Below are 19,634 nucleotides of genomic sequence, written 5' to 3'. Positions count from 1 at the left end.
ATTGTCTCGAACAAATAGACTTTAAGAATTTGGGTTTATTTTTTAATTAATGGCAGAATCCAATTAGTAATCCTTTAAAAGGAGATTTTTTTTTTTTAGGGAGAAGGAAAAAACAGCTTTTGATTAGAGTTGGTCCTCCAGCAGTTGCTTCTGCAGGCAGAATGAAGCCAGGACAGCTGAAGCTGTTCTAAGACAGGATTGTTCAACATCCTCTCTCCTGCTAGATGACAATGTTTCTGCCACAGGGCAAAGCTGGGGTTGCTCTGCACACTCAATGCACCCAGCAGCCACAGGATGCAAGCCACTAATAAAACCCACCCACAACACTGCATAACAGTGCACTGGAGATTCCACCGCAACACACACTGACGCTTCAGAAGGCTCCTGCTTTCTAAAAAGTCTCAGTTTCTTCTTTACAATAAAACTCTAAAAACAAACAAACAAAAAAACCTCTTGGTGTCCCTTCTTAGTGTAGTCAGAGGATCACATGAGAATGTCAAGCAAACTCACTAATTCTTTCCTACCATGACCCATTTTTGTTTATTTGAGAGGCAAGAGCAGCTAAAGCCTCCTCACTTAGCATGATCACCACAGGTGACTAAGATACTGGCATAGATGTTAACACACTGTCACAGCAAGAGGGACTTTGGGGGTCGGTAACTGGTGTCATGGGAGAGTTTGATGAGTTGGCTTGGTTTGAGGATCACTTTTGTTTACGCTGGTGTGCAGGTTTGCATTCACTTGAGCCCGAATAAGGATGGAGTGATACCACGGTAGTGGAGGAGGTTAGGTGATGTCTGGGAGTCTGCTGTGTGAGCCTTCATCCTTCTATCTGTGACTCTGTGCTACTTACTTTCTTTTTTCTTTCTTGTGTATGTGTGCCAGTAGTAGGACTTGAACTCAAGGCCAGAGCTTTTCTGGCACTCTACCACTTGAACCACAGATCTACTTCTGGCTTTTTGGTGATTAGTTGGAGAAAAAACTATCACAGACATTCCTGCCAGAGTTGGCCTCAAACCATGATCCTCAGATCTCAGCCTCCTGAGTAACGAGGATTACAGGTGTGAGCTATTTATTTTCAAACCTCCATCTTCTCAACTGAAAGACAAGGGTGTTGAACTAACCAATCCTGGGGCTTATTCTACTCCCAATCTGGTGATACTGATGCTGCATAACCCAGAAGTTCAGCATTGGGTGAAATAGAGGACTGGCCCAGAGGTACACATCCCCACTGAAGACTTGGGAGCCCTTTGCAGCTGCCCCTGCCCCACAATGCCTCTTCCTGACAGAGGTGCTTCCTGTTAACTCAGAACCTTCCAGATCTGCTGGGAGCAGCCAAGTTAGGTCTCAGGACATGGCTGTAATGTCACTTGAGTCTTGAACTATCAAAAGATTTCTGACCCCCACCCCTCACTCCCACTCTGAGCATACTGTGACATTCCTTCACTCCAACAGTACTTCCAAGAGCCTGCAGACAAGGGCTGGCTTGTTCAGAGAAATTATTTCTGCGTGTCCCTCTTTGGACCACATTAGTCATTCAGGTACTAAAGAACAGTAAAAAAAAGAATCTTGCCATCCTAGTTTATATGACCACTAAGATTTATTCCTGGGGGCAGGTCATTAAGTTTTCTTCCCTTTTTATTTTTTTTCTCAGATCCCAGGTACTCACATTTTTTACTCTATGTGATGGATTGCAAGCCGTTATGCTTTTGGTAAGGGAATCAGCATTAAATCAGGATTTAATAAACTGACAAGCTCATTCTCCCAGAGAGACATTCCACACCCCTATTCCTCGTCTGCTTTTACACAAATACTTCTGCCCTGAGACATCTTTCACATAAAAGCTACATTCTCCATTGAAATCCTCACTCCCCTCTCCCTAGATGTGGTGGTTCCAAAGCTGACTGCACAATAATGGATTGTCAGAGCCTGAACCCTCCATAGTAATTGTAAGGGGTAGGGAGAGACCCGGGATCCAGGTTTGGCTATGATATACTATACTCTGTGACCCTGGACTTGTCTTCAATTCAAAGCACTGACCTGCATGCTTCTCTGCGATAGTGTGCAATTAGGTTCAAATAGAAACAGGGTGGGAAGTGGGAAGCTGTGTGCAGCTGGGAAGGCTGTGTACTGGATTAAAAGCTTGGGAGTTTTAGTATGGTACTGCTGGCAGCAGCCCAGGGATTTTTCACTTCCACGAGAAAAGAGTGCTAGCAAAGCAAACCAAATGGGAGAAGATTTTTACCAGTTATACCTCAGACAAGGGCTTCACATCCAAAATATACTTAGAGCTCAAAAAATTAAACTCTCAAAATATAAAGCCTCAAATAACCAACAAACCAAATAACAAATTGCTAATGACTTAAATGAGAAGTCTCAGAGGAAGGAATAAGAATGGCCAGTAGGCACATGAAGGAATGTTCAACATCTCTGGCCATAAAGGAAATGCAAATCAAAATAATATTGAAATTCCAGTTAGAATGACAGTATCAAGAAAACCAATAACAAATGCTGGCAAAGATGTGGCCAAAAGGGAACTCTACTACATTGTTGGTGGGAATGTTGAGTTTGTTCAACCACTCTGGCAAACAGTGTGGAGATTTCTCAAACAACTAAACATAGAGCTTCCCTGGGACTGAGCAATTCCATTCCTGGGCATAAATCCAATAGACCACAATCAAGGTTACAGTACAACCATGATCCTCACAGCACTATTCACCAGAGTCAAGATATAGAATGACCCCATATGACACTCAATGAACAAATAGATGGAGAAAGAAAGAAATGATATTGTACCATTTGTAAGGAAATGGAAAGACTTGGGGAAAATTATAGTAAATGAAGCAAATCCAATCCAGACAAAGGTTGTATGGTTTCCTTCATTTGTGGTAGATAAGAATGTACCTATAAATCTATAAGTAAACACAATAGGTGGTATTCAAGTGATTATAAATGACTTAACTGAAGCATGATAGACTCTGTGCAGAGTTCAAATAGTAATCTTTTAGAAAGAGGAAGCCAAGGCCCAACAAAATCAACACCAGAAAATGGATACATGCAAAGCGAATGGGAGGAGTGGGCCAGAGGAGAGGAGAAGAATGTGGGGGCGGGAGGGGGCGGGGAGAATGCAGTCAAGAATTCATTGTAAATGCCACAAAATTAAGAAAAGTAAGGGAAGGGGCTGGTCAAAGGAATGTTAGAATATTGAAGGAAGTGACACAGATCAAGACACATTGTATTAGTAAACTGCTATATCAAATGGTACTTTTATTTAAAAAGAGAGCTAGCAAATGGAAAACTACCACAGGGCATGCAGCTCCACTCCTTGCTGCTCTTCCAGTTAAACCACACTCCCCAAATCTTGGGAACTGTGCTAGCTGAAGAGCTTGAAGATGGCTCTCTGAAGTTCCCTGGAAAGCCTCACCTCACCACAGATGGCTTGGCCACAGAACTTTGAAGAACCTTCTAGCTAGGCACTGGTGGCTCACACCTGTAATCTTAGCTACTCAGAAAAGAGTTCAAAGTCAACCCAGGCAAGAAAGTTTGTGAGACTTTTATTGCCAATAAAACTACTCAGAAAAAGCTGGAAGTAGCTCTATGGCTCAAGTAGTAGAGCACTAGCCTTGAACACAAAGAATCTCAGGGACAGTGCTCAGGCACTGAGTTCAAGCCCCAATACTGGCCAAAAAAAGAAAAAAGAACCTTCTAGCTGAAAGACTAGAGTCACCTCAAGTGTCTGAACATCTTCCCAAAGCTGTGGGAATCTTGAAGGCAACTGTTACAGAGAACAGGATCATGGGGTGACTGTGTGCATAAGTTTTACATTGATCCAAAGAACTACTGTCCTGGCTAACCTCCAGACAGCATTCCAAGTGGCCCAATGCATCTATTCTAAGATTCCACACCCCTTACAGAAGGAACTAAGACTACCCTAAAAGATAACTATCCAATCTCACCAGGAACCCATGCTCATGCCTGTAATCCTAGCTACTCAGGAGGCTGAGATCTGAGGATCAAAGTTTAAAGCCAGCCCTAGCAGAGTGCCTGAGTGCCTCTCTCATCTCCAATTAACCACCAAAATGCCAGAAGTGGATCAGTGATCAAATGGTAAAGATCCAGTTCTTGAGCAAAAAAGCTAAGAGTCCTGAGTTCAAGCTCCAGTACTGGCACCAAAAAGGAAAAAAATCATCTCTCTTTCAAATACTGGACTTTCAAATACAACCTCAGAACAATCTCAACAACCTCCCTCTCCAAAACTGGGAAGTGGAATGAGAAATTTGAGAAAATCAGCATGCAAACAAGTACACGAAGACCTCTATAAACTTCTGTTTTCAAACCCTCTATAAACTCTTGACTCTGTAAATAACAACCGTGTAAGAGTCTTCCCAATAAACACAGGAAGCAGAAATGCAGGGGCATTTCTAAGAGCCTGCTTCTGACTAGCTGAACAAAGCTTGTAAAAGTTAGACTGTGTGCTGTCTTACTCTTTACTGTTCTATAATTTGATCTGTAAAATAAATATATATATTAAATATATATATGTAATCTTATTTATCAACTCTCTTCCAGTGTGTTTCTGCAGTCTATAACCAAAACTGGATGCAAATAGAAATGTTAATAGGCACCCATGGTCCCACCTTCCAGTTCTCCCTGACTCTACTTTCTTGAGATATGGGCTTGCTGTGACATGCCTTTTGGGGAAAGACACAAATTCTGCAAATGATCCTACCTGGACAAAGTTAGCAAGGTGAATGAAAGATCCGCAGCGTCCAGCCCATCCCCTGCTTTCTGCCTGCCAATCCTTGTAGGCTCCAGTTTGCCCTAGATCCCCACTTACTGTCCAGCACTCCTGCAGGCTTTAGTCCCCAGCACTGGAAGTAGAAATAGCAGGTCTCCTGTATACACAGACTGACCTGGTCCCATAACCAAAGAAAGTCACATCCCTCCACAGAGCTCCCGATATACCTGCCTCAAGTGGCCTTCCCTTCTCTGACCAAACCCCAAATGAGGGGATACAGGGTAACAGGAAAGCCAGCCCAAGGCCTGCAGGGAAATGCAGTAGTGCAGAATAACAGAACATGTTAGGTTGTTGAGCTCAGAACCCCGCGAAGCCCTTCAGTGTTTGTGGGCCTGGGGAGACCACCGCTCTCAGAGCCTAAAGAAGACAGGGCCAGTCAAGGGACAAATGGCTGTCCTGCTTATGGCTTCTGCATTGGGATCACATCTGGACTTTATATGTTGTAAGTATAACATGTACCTGCTGTACACACACACACACACACACACACACACACACACACACACGCATGCACACACACAGATACATGGCATATGAGAATGAGTGCTTCTAGTGACCTTTTGCTTATTTTCCCCTCCTTTTCCTTTCCTTTGAAATGATGCTGGAAAATGCAAGAACTCCATTGTAAACCCTAAGCAATAATATATGTTGAGACAGAAATTTGAGGGTGGTAAGCCCTTGTTAAAAGTCTCTGATTTGGGACCGGGAGTTTGGCCTAATGGTAAAGTGCTTGCCTAGCATGCATGAAGACCCAGGTTCGATTCCTTGGTACCATATACATAGAAAAAAAAGCTGGAAATGAGGCTCAAGTGGTAAAGCTCTAGCCTTGAGAAAGTCCAAGGATAGTATTCAGGCCCTGAGCTCAAGCCCAGGACTGACTGGCACAAAAAAAAAAAAAAAGTCTCTGCTTCCCTTCCCTCCCATTCTCCTCCTCAAGGGTGCACTTGTGAAGGCACCAGCTTCACAGGGTCCTGGGTGTCTCTCTACACGAGCTCAATCCTGTGTATCCCTGGCAGGGTCTCCTGGCCTCAGAGGACCTGCAGGGGAACAGGAAATAGAGTGAGCACTCTTGGTCCCTGAAGTAGAATGGCATGTCTTTCCTCCCTCCACTCAGAGAAGGAGCCATGGCAGCCACTTTGCTCCCCACTGGCCCTAAAACCAGCCAGGCCTGGGCCATTAGGCCTTGGAGAGACCTCAGAGATTGTATCAGATGGTGGCCCTGACAGATAGTGAACAGCATGAAGAGAAAAATATGCGTTTCAGCCTACACTAGGAACCAGGAACTGGAAGCACAAAGGCAAATGAGAATGTCCAGCAGTAGCAAGAAACATTGTCAAGGCCCCAGCTTTTTCTTTAGAAGAAAAAAAAAAAAGGACACATTGAAGGACTGGAGCCAGTCCTAGCTACTCCGGAGGCTAAACATCATGGATTAGAGCCAGCAGGAAAGTCCATGAGACTCTCATCTCCAATGGACCACCAAAAAGCCGGAAGTGCAGCAGTAATTCAAGTGGTTGAGCACTAGTGAAAAAGCTAAGAGATAATGCCCAGGCCCTGCCCCAGGATTGACACAAGAGGAGAGAGGAGGGGTGGGGAGAAGAGATCTAAATAGCATGGCACTCCCATTAAAATTTTAAATACATGAACTGAAAGAGAAGATAGTTGCTTCTGAAAATGGACTCGGTGAATGTCATTAACACGTCAGTTTGACACTTGACTTTAGTTCTATACACAAGAAAAAAAAGACAGTTTCTGGTATTTTAGCTCAAGTTTATCTCCAAGTAAAATTTGGCAGTATCACAAATGTAATACTTGAGGAGAGTGTCTCCATTTGTGCAACATTTTAAAAAATTATGCTTTTTGCCTAAAGGGACTACTTCAAACAACACTTTTGCTTTTGTAGAGGATTCTTGATCCAAAGTTATTTGTTGCAGAAACTCAATTTCCATGAAAATCATCTCACTTCTATGTACATTGATTCTCCTTTGTCTGTCTACTGTGTCAGCCATTTTCCTTCTGACTTTTTGTCCCTTACCTTATGTCTTTTTCATGCTCTTGAATATATTCTAGCCTTCCTACAGCTCCTACTAAATGTTCGTTTTAGTCTATTTTTATTAGCATAGACTTGATTTCTGATATAGCTTTATCTTTTACTGATTTAGAATGCTTTGTAATAAAGAAAGGTTGATCAATGAATGCTAAGTGATTATTGGAGAAGTGAAGTTCTGATGTGCTCAGTGACATAATGTCTTGTTGTTGTTGTTGTTGTTGTTGTTTTTAATCTACCTTAGCCAGGAGTGTAGTCTAGTGATAGAGTGCTTGCATAGCATGCATGAAGCCCTGTGTTCGATTCCTTGGCACCAGATACACAGAAAAGCTGGAAGTGGCACTGGCTCAAAGTAGTAAAGCACTAGTCTTAAGTGGAAGAGCTCAGAGACAGTGCCCAGACCCAGCGTTCAAGCCCCACAACCAACCAAACAAACAAAATAGAAAAAAAAATCTTCCATTAATTATTTTGATTGTGTTCCCCACAAGAAAATGATAAATGTCTGAGGTGACAGACATGCTTACCCATATTTAACATTGCACAAGGTATACGTACACCAAAACATCACATGGTACTCCATAAAATATGTAGGATCTTAATGTGTCAATTAAAAATAAACAAAAACAGAATGCTTTCTTACTCTTTCTTTTGGGTGACTCTCAATCATAAAGATTTTACTGTCTACTTCTTTCAGTTTTGACTGTGTTTGTTCTTTTTATTCATTTTCCAGACCAAAAATTATGCTGTAAAAACTGAATATGCTTTTCTAACCACACATCCTTCAGCACAAGCCTTCGCCAGCCCCATAGCATCCACTCTGCCCACTCTGTGTTTTCAGAGAATCACTATTCTAGCTGTGATATAAATCTAAAATGTCTATGATGCAGAACACGTAGGTGACAGGATCTAGACACCCTGTTGTGGCGTGGGGACCCTCCTCAGAGATACACGCCCAGAGCCAGAGGGTTTCCCAAATCTCCAGGAGACAAGCCACGAACATGGAACTCTGTCAAAGTATAAAGTCATCTACTGAGCTTCAGATCAAAGTATCACACTCTTTGCCCTTCCGCTGAAATCTGATGATGAACTAAGTGATTATACATTATCATGAGGGGCTGGAAAACAGGGATAATTTTTTTCTTTTTTTAAATATATTTTTATTGTAATTAACAGAGCAGTTACATTATTTTGGCCAGATAGAAGGTGCATTACTTCACAAACATTCATATACTTTGTCATGTTTTTCTTCCCATTTCCCTCCTCCAACCCCCCCATCTTGTTTTCCCCCTTCCCTATCCTATTTCAAATAAACAAATAAATATATATACAATATATTAGATAACATGGTAAGATATGGTAACAATATGAGATAACCAAGGGACAGCAAAAGAGATAAGAAATAACATAGTACATTAAGAATAACAGTCAAGGCCGGGAGTTTGGCCTAGTGGTTAAAGTGCTTGCCTAGCATGCATGAAGACCCGGGTTCGATTCCTCGGTACCACATACATAGAAAAAAGCCGGAAGTGGTGCTGAGGCCCAAGTGGTAGAGCTCTAGCCTTGAGAAAGTCCAAGGACAGTGCTCAGGCCCTGAGCTCAAGCCCAGGACTGGCAAAAAAAAAAAAAAAGAATAACAGTCACACCTTATATGGCTCTTGTTTCTATATCCTGGAGGTCTTTTCATTTAGCTTTATCCCATATGGCCTTATATATCTAGGTTTTGCCCTATTGTAAACCTCTGCTAGGAGAGTCCAACGTTTATACTAATTACGACAAATGAGGGAAACCATTGAGCCTATGTTCCTTTGAGTCTGGCTTACTTCGCTTAATATGATTTTTTCAAAGTCTTTCCATTTCCTTACAAATGGGGCGATGTCGTTCTTTCTGACAGCAGCATAGAATTCCATTGTGTATAAATACCACATCTTGTTGATCCACTCATCACATCTGGGTTGGTTCCATATCTTTGCTATGGTAAATAATGCTGCAATGAACATCATTGTGCTAGTGGGTTTAGCATGTAACAGGGATAATTTTTGAAGTTGACATGAGTGAGGAAAGAATGATCTATGGATGGGGCAAGGCAAATCCAAAGCCATAGATTCTTTAGCTGCCACACATTGCAATGATACAGCTGTAGGTATGCACACTTTACTTTGGGCGGTACCACCACTTGAGCCACACTCCCAATCCAAGCAGCATATTCATTTAATAACTGCTAGAATGTCATGTTAGACCTAACGACAATGAGCTCCTCCATAGCTTTTTAAAACTCAATCTCTTATCAGTGTAACAGCGACAGCCACAAAACAATATATTGTTTTGAACTTTACAACTTGGAAAGGAATGGGGAAGAGGGAAAGTGGGAGACAATCATGGGAAGGGGTAACAATGTTCAATGTAACTATAACCCCTCTATGTGTCACCCTGACAATAAAATAAAGTTTTAAAAAAATCTTTCAGTTAGTTGAGGAGATTCTAGATCAAGTACAGTCTTGGAAGAATTCTCTCCATTTCTAAACCACCTGCTCTTCTCCCTTCATCTCTTTGCTCAGGATCTTTTGCTTTTTAATGGCATATTTTTACAGTAGCAAGAAGCTGGAAGGGCCACAGTTAAGCCTCCAGACTGTCAGAGTCATCTCTCATTCTCTCTTCCTCACTCATAGTGTGGAAAATTCCAGAGAGTCACTTAATTACGAAGGACAGGCAGCCCCACCATGGGAGGTGGGATTCCTATAAGGAATCAGCACATTTCAGTGTGAGTGGCAGGGGTCAGATGAGGCACAGTGATGGGCGATCCAGAGGCAGCAAGCTCCCAGTAGATTTCTAGGGAAGGAAAGGAAGGGAGAATGGATAGATTGAGGCATTATTTCCCACATGTTTCAGAATTGATAAGGAGGAGTTTCAGCCAGGCTACCTTCTACAAGTAAATAGCTGCTTTGGCTTTTGTTTGGTTTTGGTAGCATTAGGCCAATCTACAAAATTATAATTTTACAACTTCCTTAAAATTAGTCAATTCCCATGAATTCTTGAAAAATAGAACCAGCACCTACAATAGTTATATGTTCCATATGTGAGACCTATTGACAGAACTGAGATACAGACATTTTGGAAAAGGAAAATTCAGGAGTTTGTTTTGGTATCCTTTGCCAAAGCACTCTACCATCTTGTCTTCTGAGTGACTGAAGGGAATCCAAATGAAAAAGAAGACACCAACCATTTGTATTCATCGTCAATCCATCTTCATTTTCCTCAAAGAAACACTGGTCCTGAAAGAACCACAAGGCTCACCCAGCCACCTGATTCCATACAGACTCCCCTTATCCCTGAAAGTTTCTAGAACATTCTGTCAGTTCAGAATCATTATAACTTAAGAAAGGAAAAGGTGTCTCCAGGAGTACCCTCACTAAGAAGAACAGTCCTAGCCAGGCACAGTGGCTCATGCTTGTAATCCTAGCTACTCAGGAGGCTGAGATCTGAGGATCAAGGTTCAAAGCCATCCCAGGCACAGAAGGACCTGAGACTCTTATCTCCAATTAACTTTAAGAAAACTGGAAGTGGGGCTTAGCTCAAGGGTAGGATGATAGCCTTGAGCTGAAGAGCTCAGGGACAATGCCCAGGCCCAGAGTACAAGCCCCATGACCCACAAAAAAAAAAAATAGTCCTTCCTCAGCTCTCATAGTCTCATCCTCCTTCCATCTTGCTCCTTCCCTCTGCTTTCCATCCTGTATAACCCATTATATAACCCATTGTAAATGCTGGGAAAGGTACCAAAGCCACAAGTACCCAGAAACCTTGAGCATCTGTCTTTATAGCTGTGGGTTGTGGGGTGGGGGATGCGGCTAAGTTCCATGGCTCATTTTCTCCTGCCACTCATTCAGGAGGTCCATCTCTACACTCACTGACTGCATCCCTGGTGCAACATAGAAAGACAGGCCATGAGGGAAGAGTTAGGAAAATGAACACAGCCATCAGCTCAACTCCAGAGTCACAGAATCTAAGGGGATTTGGCAGGTCCACAGGTTGGCAGGGCTATCCAGTCCAGTCCCTCACTCATGGAGTTAGAAGCAGCTTGGCCGTTTCTCTCACCCATGACCAGCTTATAAGGCTTGACAAGTGCCAACACAGATGGTACCTTTGAAGTCCTAAAGGGCTCCCTTTAGGAAGAGGAACCTGATCTCAAGGGCATGAGGAACTGGGACAGAATCTGAAAGAAACATCTTCATCTCCCACGAGGGAGAAGCCAGGGCTGTCTCCACAGGTGTCACAGTCTCATCCATCCATCCATCTTTCTCCCTCCCTCTGGGTTAGATGCCATCCTGACCAGCGCCATAGAGTCCATTGTGATGGTTAGAAAAGGGATCAAGCTGAAAGTGGAATGGGAGCTTCTGAAAGTTTGCCCTCTATTCTGCTGCTAATGGAGACGTAGAGTTCATCCATCGCTTTCTTAAACACTTACACACACACACACACACACACACACACACACACACACACACACACACACACACACACTCCCTTCAGAATTTGGTATTATGGTTATGTCCAACTTCAAATCAACAATAACAAGGCCCTGGTGTGCCAGGTCCAGGTCCACACAGCAGACTGAAGAGACAGAATGCTTAAGAAGACACACACACACACACACACGATTTGTGCAAAGGGAGAGCAGTGTGTCCAGGGCTGCCTGTCAGCTTTGCCAGCAGTGAAGGGTCAGCGCTGCTGAGCAGGGTTCTGTACATGAGGGTTCTCCTCAGAGGGCAGAACTTGACTGTGGGGGGTCGCACTTCTGTTTACCCAAGAGCAATCAGCTTACACGCAACACTATAAGCAGATTTATTTTAAAGTAATGACTTTGGGCATCAACTATTCTTATGAACGTATCTTTCTACCTAGATGTACAAATCTACCTCATTGGGTTCACAGGCCGTGTAGGCTCCGTGATGAGGCTCTATATCATTTATTCAGTAGTCTGCCCTTATTGGATATCTGAGGTCTTTCCAAGCTCTTCCAAAATTTCAGGGAAAACTCCTATGCAGTGATAATGCGCGTACATCTGTGAACAGGTATTCACGACAGTCAGTAATACATACTCTTGTGCACATCTCTGTGGGTATGCATGGGTATTCCTGAGGATCTGTTCCCTGAAGCAGAACTGCTGGGCAAAGCGGATACACATTGGTTTTAATGCACTGCCAAACTGCACTTCCGAAGACCCACTGGTGTACACATTCCTAGCAATGGCACGGTGGCCGCTCCTGCTCTCCTCATTTCTACTGCCTGCCTCTTAGTTTCTTAACTGAGGGGGGTTTTTTTGACAATTTTCTGGGTGAAAAGGAATTATTTTTATTTGACAGAGCATTTTGCTATGTCACCGAGACTGGCTGGGGTGACAGGCATGCACCTCTAATTCCAAAATGGAATCTCCCACAGGAGGAGAGGAAGAGGAGAGAGAGAAGTAAAGAAGAAGCAGAGGAGGACAAGAAGGAGAAGGAGAAGAGGAAGAAGAGGATGAAGTGGTGGTGGAGGAAAAGGAAGAAGAAGAGGAAGAATTGAATTTCCCTGGCCATTAGTAAGGCTGGGCCTCTTCTTCAGCCTCTTTTTACTTCTCCAGAAACAACCTCTTTCCTCTGCCAGTTTACTGATATGGTGTTGTTTTTCTTTTTCATATTGATTCAGAGGAGCTCTTTATATAGCCAATACTTTATTTGCTACAAAAACTTTCTCCTAGTCTGTCACTTCTAACGTGGCCTATTTATGATTGATTCACAGAGACCTCTGCTATCTGTAAGATATTGATTTGGATCACAAATGGTGTAAATATTTTTGTCATCCATTTTGTTTGGGACTTCATTGATTGGGAGGGAGTTTGATGATTCTTTAGATGTGTAAACCTTCATGGATCCTAAGGCATCGAAGCTATTCCCGTCCAGGGAAGATCTTCATGAACATCTCCTTCTGATTTCCACAACAGTGAGCCCCTCCCCGAGCTGGACTTGGTTTTGCTGTGAGGTATGTCATGAGGAAGCCCGCTCATTTTTATGTAGTTCTCCAAAACGGTCCAATTTCCCAATATCCTTCATCAAATTCGTCATCCTTTCCTCTCAGGCTTGAATCCCAGCTTTCTTATGTGCTTTGCTTTTATTTGGATGTAAAAGAAGCAGAAGTGATTATGATCACAGTCTTGACTTCATCTTCAGGGGAGGTGCGGACTGCTAGTTGTGTTGGATGGGAAAGGAGTGTGCGGCCTGGGATAGAATCAGGGAAAGGCAGTTTAGGCAGTCATGGAATTTGCTGTGAAAAAGGAAAATCTGAGGCAGAAATGGCAAAAGAGCAAATGACTGAGTTATAGAAGGAACAGGTTATCAAAACGGGGGGGGGGAGGGAAAGAGGGAGAGTTACTGAATGGCCTCAGGGCAGGAACATGCTAAGCCTTTAAATAGAAGATGATACAAACATGGCCACCTAATCTTTGATAGGGAGCCAAAAAAAATAGAATGGAAGAAAGACAGCCTCTTCAACAAGTGGTGCTGGCAGAACTGGTTAAGCACTGCAGAAAACTAAAGTTGGATCCTTCTATGTCACCCTGCACCAGGATTAATTCCAAATGGATAAAAGACCTTGAGGTAAAAACAGATACCGGGAAACCTTTACAAGAAGGAATAGGAGATACACTAGGTCTCCTTGGAATGGGTTGAAACTTTCTTAATAAAGACACAACAAATTAAAGAAAGTTTGGACAACTGCCGAACTTCTATATGGTAAAGGACATAGCAAGTTAAATAGAAAGCCCACAGAGTAAGAGAAGATCTTCACTAACCACACAACAGACAAAGGACTCATATCTAAAATATATCTACAGCTAAAAAAATTGAATCTCTCCAGAACAAATCTTCAAAGAAACAACCATCTGATTAAAAAATGGGCCAAAGACTCAAAGAGAGACATCTCTGAAGAGGAAATAAGAATGGCCTACCGACACATGAAGAAATGCTCGACATCTCTGGCCTTAAAAGAAATGCAAATCAAAACAACTTTGGGATTCCACCTCACTCCAGTTAGAATGGCTATGATCAAGAAATCTAATAACAGCAGATGCTGGCTAGGATGTGGCCAGGAGGGATCACTACTACACTGTTTGTGGGAGTGAAAACTCATTCAACCACTATGGAAAGCAATATAGTGATTTCTCAAAAGACTAAACATAGAGCTCCCCTATGACCCAGCAATTCCACTCCTGGCATTTACTCAAACGTCCAGAAACAAGGACATATTAAAGCCATTAGCACACGATGTTTATTGCAGCACTATTTACCATAGTAAAGATATGGAACCAATCCAGATGCCCCTCAGTTGATGAGTGGATCAACAAGATGTGGTATTTATACACAATGGAATTCTATGTCAGAAAGAATGACATTGCCCCATTTGTAAGGAAATGGAAAGACTTGGAAAAATCATACTAAGTGAAGTAAGCCATGTCCAAAGGAACACAGGCTCCATGGTTTCCCTCATTTGTAATAATTAGTACACATCTAGGACTCTCCTAGCAGAGAATTACAATAGCACAAAACCTAGGTACCTAAGGTCATCTAGGATGAGACTAAATGAAAGGATCCCTAGGATATGGAAACAAGAGTTTTATCTTGTGTGATTGTTGTTCTTAATGTACTATGTTATTTCTCTTCTCTTTGGTTACCCTTTGGTTAATCTCATATTGTTACTGTATCTAACTTTGTTCCCTGTATATTGTATATACATTTATTTGATTATTTGAAATAGGAAAGGGAAGGGGGGAAACAAGATGATTGGGAGGGGTTGGGGAAGGGAAATGGGGACAAAAACGTGAGAAGGGGTATCAATGCATGAGAAGTAATGCACCTACTATCTGATGAATATAACTGTAACCCCTCTATACATTACAATTTTTAAAAAGGTGATGTAAACAGCCTTTCCCTGCAGAAGAGAAATGATTCCCTTACCACCGAGTCCCATGGCTGTCACCAAATCTGGCACAGAGGACATTTTAGGGCTGGTTAATAAATGAATGGATTCAAAGCACTTCTACTGTTCCATGTTTGCTACAGTACATAGATTTTTTATAGTTGTCGGGGTCCTTCATTCCCAGTCCCTCTTGAGGAGGGATGGGGAAAAAGCACACCCCAACCAGTCCAAGCCGCGAGAGGAGAGGGCCCACTGTCCTCCCGCACTCAGCCTTACTTCTCCGGAGCACGAACAGCTTCAACATGCAGCTTCATCAAGGCAGGAATCTCCTCTCTCTCTAAAACTCCCCTCCTTATATTGGGTGCGGGAGCCTATCAGCACAACAGGTGGGCAGGATAGGTCCACTTGTCTACTCCTTCTACAGGTCTCAGCAGAAAGTTATTAGAATGGCATTACTTGGCCCCCAACAATAGTGAGTGGCATTCATTGGGAGTTTGAAACTCGGGGCCAGTGTTGTACTGCTGATCCTGACCCTCAGCCCTGCGGCCTCATCCAGCTGTCACCTGTGGAGACAGAGTTTTGCTGGCTTTTCTGTTCAGGCTGGCCTGACACTGTGAGCCTCCCCAACACAGCCTCTCCCACAGGTTTGGATAAAGGTATGTTCCACTGTCCTAACTATAAGCTGAGATAGAGGTAGAATAAACTTTTCGACCTGGGCTGGCCTCACATAATGATCCTCTATGTTCTTAACCTCCAAAGTAGCTAAAATCATAGGCACCAGTCATCAGTGCTCAGCTGCAATGAACAGCTTGAAAAACGAAAATAATAGAAAGAATAAGGAGAAATACAATAATATTCTGCCTTTTTCTGGGCACTTACTATTGTCCAACTTTACATAGTAGGTGTTCAATTGAAAAACCTCCGCTTGGGGCCGGGAACATGGCCTAGTGGCAAGAGAGCTCACCTAGTATGTGCAAAGCCCTGGTTTGATTCCTCAATAGCACATACTCAGAAAAAGCTGGAAGTGGTGCTGTGGCTCAAGGAATAACATTAGCCATCTTTAACAAGTGGCTGTATTTCCTTCCAGACTTTCTCTGATGCATATTTTATGACAAAAGCTAACAGTTATTAAATCTTTGATCCCATACCCAGCACTAATAATAAATACTAATAAAATACTTGGTTTCAACCTTTGAAATATTTCGTCATCTATGTAACAATCCCACAAGAGGAGCAATGTTATCCTAACTTTACCAATAAGATAAATAAGGGAATAAGGTAAATAACTTTACTTACCCTCACCTTCCCAAGAAAGAAATAAAGACGGGAGAGGAGGAACGGTGTGCCCAGTTTAGCAGGTCACTTTTTAATGGCTGCATACAATTCTACACAAGACCAGGCCAACATTTACTTAACCGCTCCATTATTACTTCGGGTTCATTGTTGGTATATTTAGAATAAACTCTCCCATGACCCTGAATGCCCTGGTAGTTAAAGCTCTGCATGTCTGAGCACTCAGACAAAAGAGAAATGATCCAGAACCTGGACTTTGCCTAACAATGTCAAATGTCCTTCCCGAATGATTCTACATTTTTTTTTTACAGAAAGACACACACTTTCCACTCTAGCCAACATTAATCCTCTTCAATCCTAAGTCATTCGATGCTGCAACCACTGCACAACCTTAACTGTAGTTCATTTGTCTCGTGAAGGAGACACAAAACACACGTCGGTTCTCTCGAAAATAAAACATGCGAGGGAAAGGACCATTCTCGGGCTAGGAGGGGGAGGCGGGGAGAAGAGGCCTGGGGGGGGGGGGCAGGCCTCCTGAGGAGGAGGAGGAGAAGGGGATCCCCTGCAGGACCCGCCTCGCCCGGGCTCCGCTCCCGCGGGCTGCAACGCCACCTAGCAGAGGTGAGGTGACACGGCTGCCTGTCACCGCCCCGCCGTACCCCCCCCACCCCCGCCTCTGCCCCAGGCCGGCCTGGACAAGGTCCCTAGACAGAGGCCTGCGCATGCGTCCTGGGAACAGAGGTGGCCAGGACTCACCCCCCAGTGCTCTCACCCCGAGGAACCCCAGGAGGGGGAAAGCATTTGTCATCTAGACAGAACAGAGGCCATGACTGAAGCCTGCAGGCGTGGGTGTCCACGGCTGGACATGGCAGGCCAGGCAGGGTCCAGGGGATCCGGCGCGGCCTCCTGCTGAGTCGGGCCGGGAGCGGGGGGGGGGGGGGGGGGGGGGAGAGCGTGCAGGGAGGGCGCGTCCCACTTCAGGAGTGGAAGCCACGTCCACGACGGGTTCCCCGCACCTCCCAAAAGACATGGTTGCCTTCAAAACCATCTTAGCCAGTCATCCCAAGACGTTGGCCAAGAGGCTGACCCTCTCCAGGCCTCAGTTTCCCTGATATGTCACAGGGAAACCTAACAGCCCTCACAGTGATTATGAGGGTGAAGGGTTGGGCTGTGTTAGGTGCTTGGCACAACTCCTGGCACGTGCTACATGCTGAATTATTAGATATGAAAGAGGACAGATTTAATATTGTCATGTGTGATGTTAGATTACTGATACGTTTCACGTGTGTGCACCAGTACAAGAGCTTGAACTTGAGCTGTGAACCTTCAAAGCTGGGACTCTACTGAAGCCAATGCTCCACCTGTGGCTTTTAGCTGGTTAATTGGAAATAAGAGACTCCTCGACTTTTCTGCCCTGACTGGCTTTAAACCCTGATCCTCAGATCTCAGCCTCCTGCACAGCTAGGATTACTAGCATGAGCCACCAGCCTCCAGGCTGGTTTTTTATTATTATTATTTTGTAAAGGAGTATTCCTAATACATTAATCGTTTTATCTCTAGTTTTGCTTTCTTCGTTTTGTTTCCTTGTTAAAATAGAAGTATCTGGAAATTTTCATAAATAAACAATGCCTAAGTTTTTAAATATGTGCTGCTCTGAGTAGTGTGATGGAGTCTCACAAAGCCCCTCTCAGCCTGGCCCCTCCTCCACTCTGTCTACACCATATACCTGCAACCATCTCCGTCATCAGACGACTTTGGACGCACTCAGGGTCTAGCATGATCTGCATGGTCTAGGAATATGCCACAAACAAAAGGAGAAAACTACCATAATTGCTCACCACTTACTTCCACTTATTTGTACTATTTCTTACAAAGTATTGAGGACTGATAGAAGTGGGTTATTCTGTCTAGATAACACTTACAGAAGCCATGGTCTTGTGTTCAAAACTTGACAGGTTGTGCTGGAATAAGGCAGTGGAGGTGATCAGGAGACTGACAGAGGACAAACCAAGCCCAGTGGTTGACAGCTTTGGGTTCAATGTCAAGGGCTTTCCAATGAGGCACTAGTGTCTCTCACCTGCAATCCTACATACTTGAAAGGTGGGCATCCAGAGGATTGAGGTTTGAGATGAACCCACACAAAATGATTACAAAACCCTCATTTCAGTGGGCATAGTGAGATTTGCCTGTCATCCTCACTATCGCAAGAAGCATAAATAAGATCAGAGCCCAGCCCATGGGCCAGCAGTTTGGCCTAGTGGTAAGGTGCTTTTCCAGCATGCACGAAAACCCAGGTTCAATTCCTCAGTACCACATACATAAAAAAAAGCCCAAAGTGGTGCTGTGGCTTAAGTGGTGGAGCTCTATCCTTGAGAAAGCACAAGGACACAGTGCTCAGGCCCTGAGTTCAAATTCCAGGACTGCCCCCCACCAAAAAAAGAAGAAGCTAGACCCTATTCAAAAATAATCAGAACCAAACTGGATTTGAAATCTGGTCCATGTGGTACCAAGCAAATGTGAAGCTGTGAGTTCAAACTTCAATACCACCAAAAGAAGAAGGAGGGATGAGAGTTGTCCTACCACTTGAGGGGCTGTGAGAAGAAGGTGTGTACTTGTGACCAGAAATAGTCAACTAAGAGCAGGTGAGTATTTGTCAAGGGGCCTCCCACCTCGCGCAGGGCAGGAAGTCAGCTCATCCACTGTCCTAGGCGATTCGCTCAGCATCTAATTGAGCTCTGCTTTCTAGGGGAATATGATTTGGCAGGTCATCTGGGAAGACAGCTGTCTGTGTTTATAAATTTCAAAGTCATGAACCATGCTCAAAGAAGTCAGGATCCAAATGTATAATCTTGTTTTTCAGAGTCCATTCATTCGATTTTAGCTGGAAACGTGAGGAAGAGGCTGAGATGCCCATGACAGCCTGGAGACAGAGGGACAGATCAGAGGAAGGGAAGGCGGCGGCTCCACCTTGTCCCTGAGCACTGCCTGGAGAGTGTTTTCATTCTGAGAGAAGGCAAAGGGTTGTCAATAGCCATGTGGGATGCAAGGGTACCATCCTGGGATAATTCAGTCCCAGAGGACATTAACATGTCTGCAGGATCTGCTAGGTAAAAAGCACATGGAGTAGAAAAGCAACCTCCTCTTCCTCTCCACCCCCCCCCAAAAAAAAAACTGGCTGGAGAAAGCCCAGGGGGTATAATTTAAGACAGGCAGAAAGACCTGGATACAGAAGCCTACAGTTTAAGGCAGAGAAAGTCTTGTGTTATAACTCAGCAAATCTAGTTGCCACAAAAGACAGCCCTGGAGAAGAAGGAAACAACATTCTGACTGCACCTTTGGTAGCCAATAAGATGAGACACTCAGGGAAACAGCTCAAGGCTAGCACTCTACCACTTTGAGCCACAGCTCCACTTGTGGTTTTCTGGTAGCTAACTGGAAATAAGAGTTTCACGAACTTTCCTGCAGAGGCTGGCTTTGAATCATGATCCTCAGATCTCAGCTAAGATTATGGGCATGAGTCACCAATGTTCAACTTGTTTTATTTTCTAAAAAGAG

This window comes from Megascapheus bottae, chromosome 3 (assembly GCF_031878675.1).
Source record: "Megascapheus bottae isolate mThoBot1 chromosome 3, mThoBot2.hap1, whole genome shotgun sequence".
In the NCBI taxonomy this organism is placed as follows: Eukaryota; Metazoa; Chordata; class Mammalia; order Rodentia; family Geomyidae; genus Megascapheus; species Megascapheus bottae.
The sequence above is the reverse complement of the archived record's forward strand: the minus strand, read 5'-3'. Positions refer to the sequence as shown.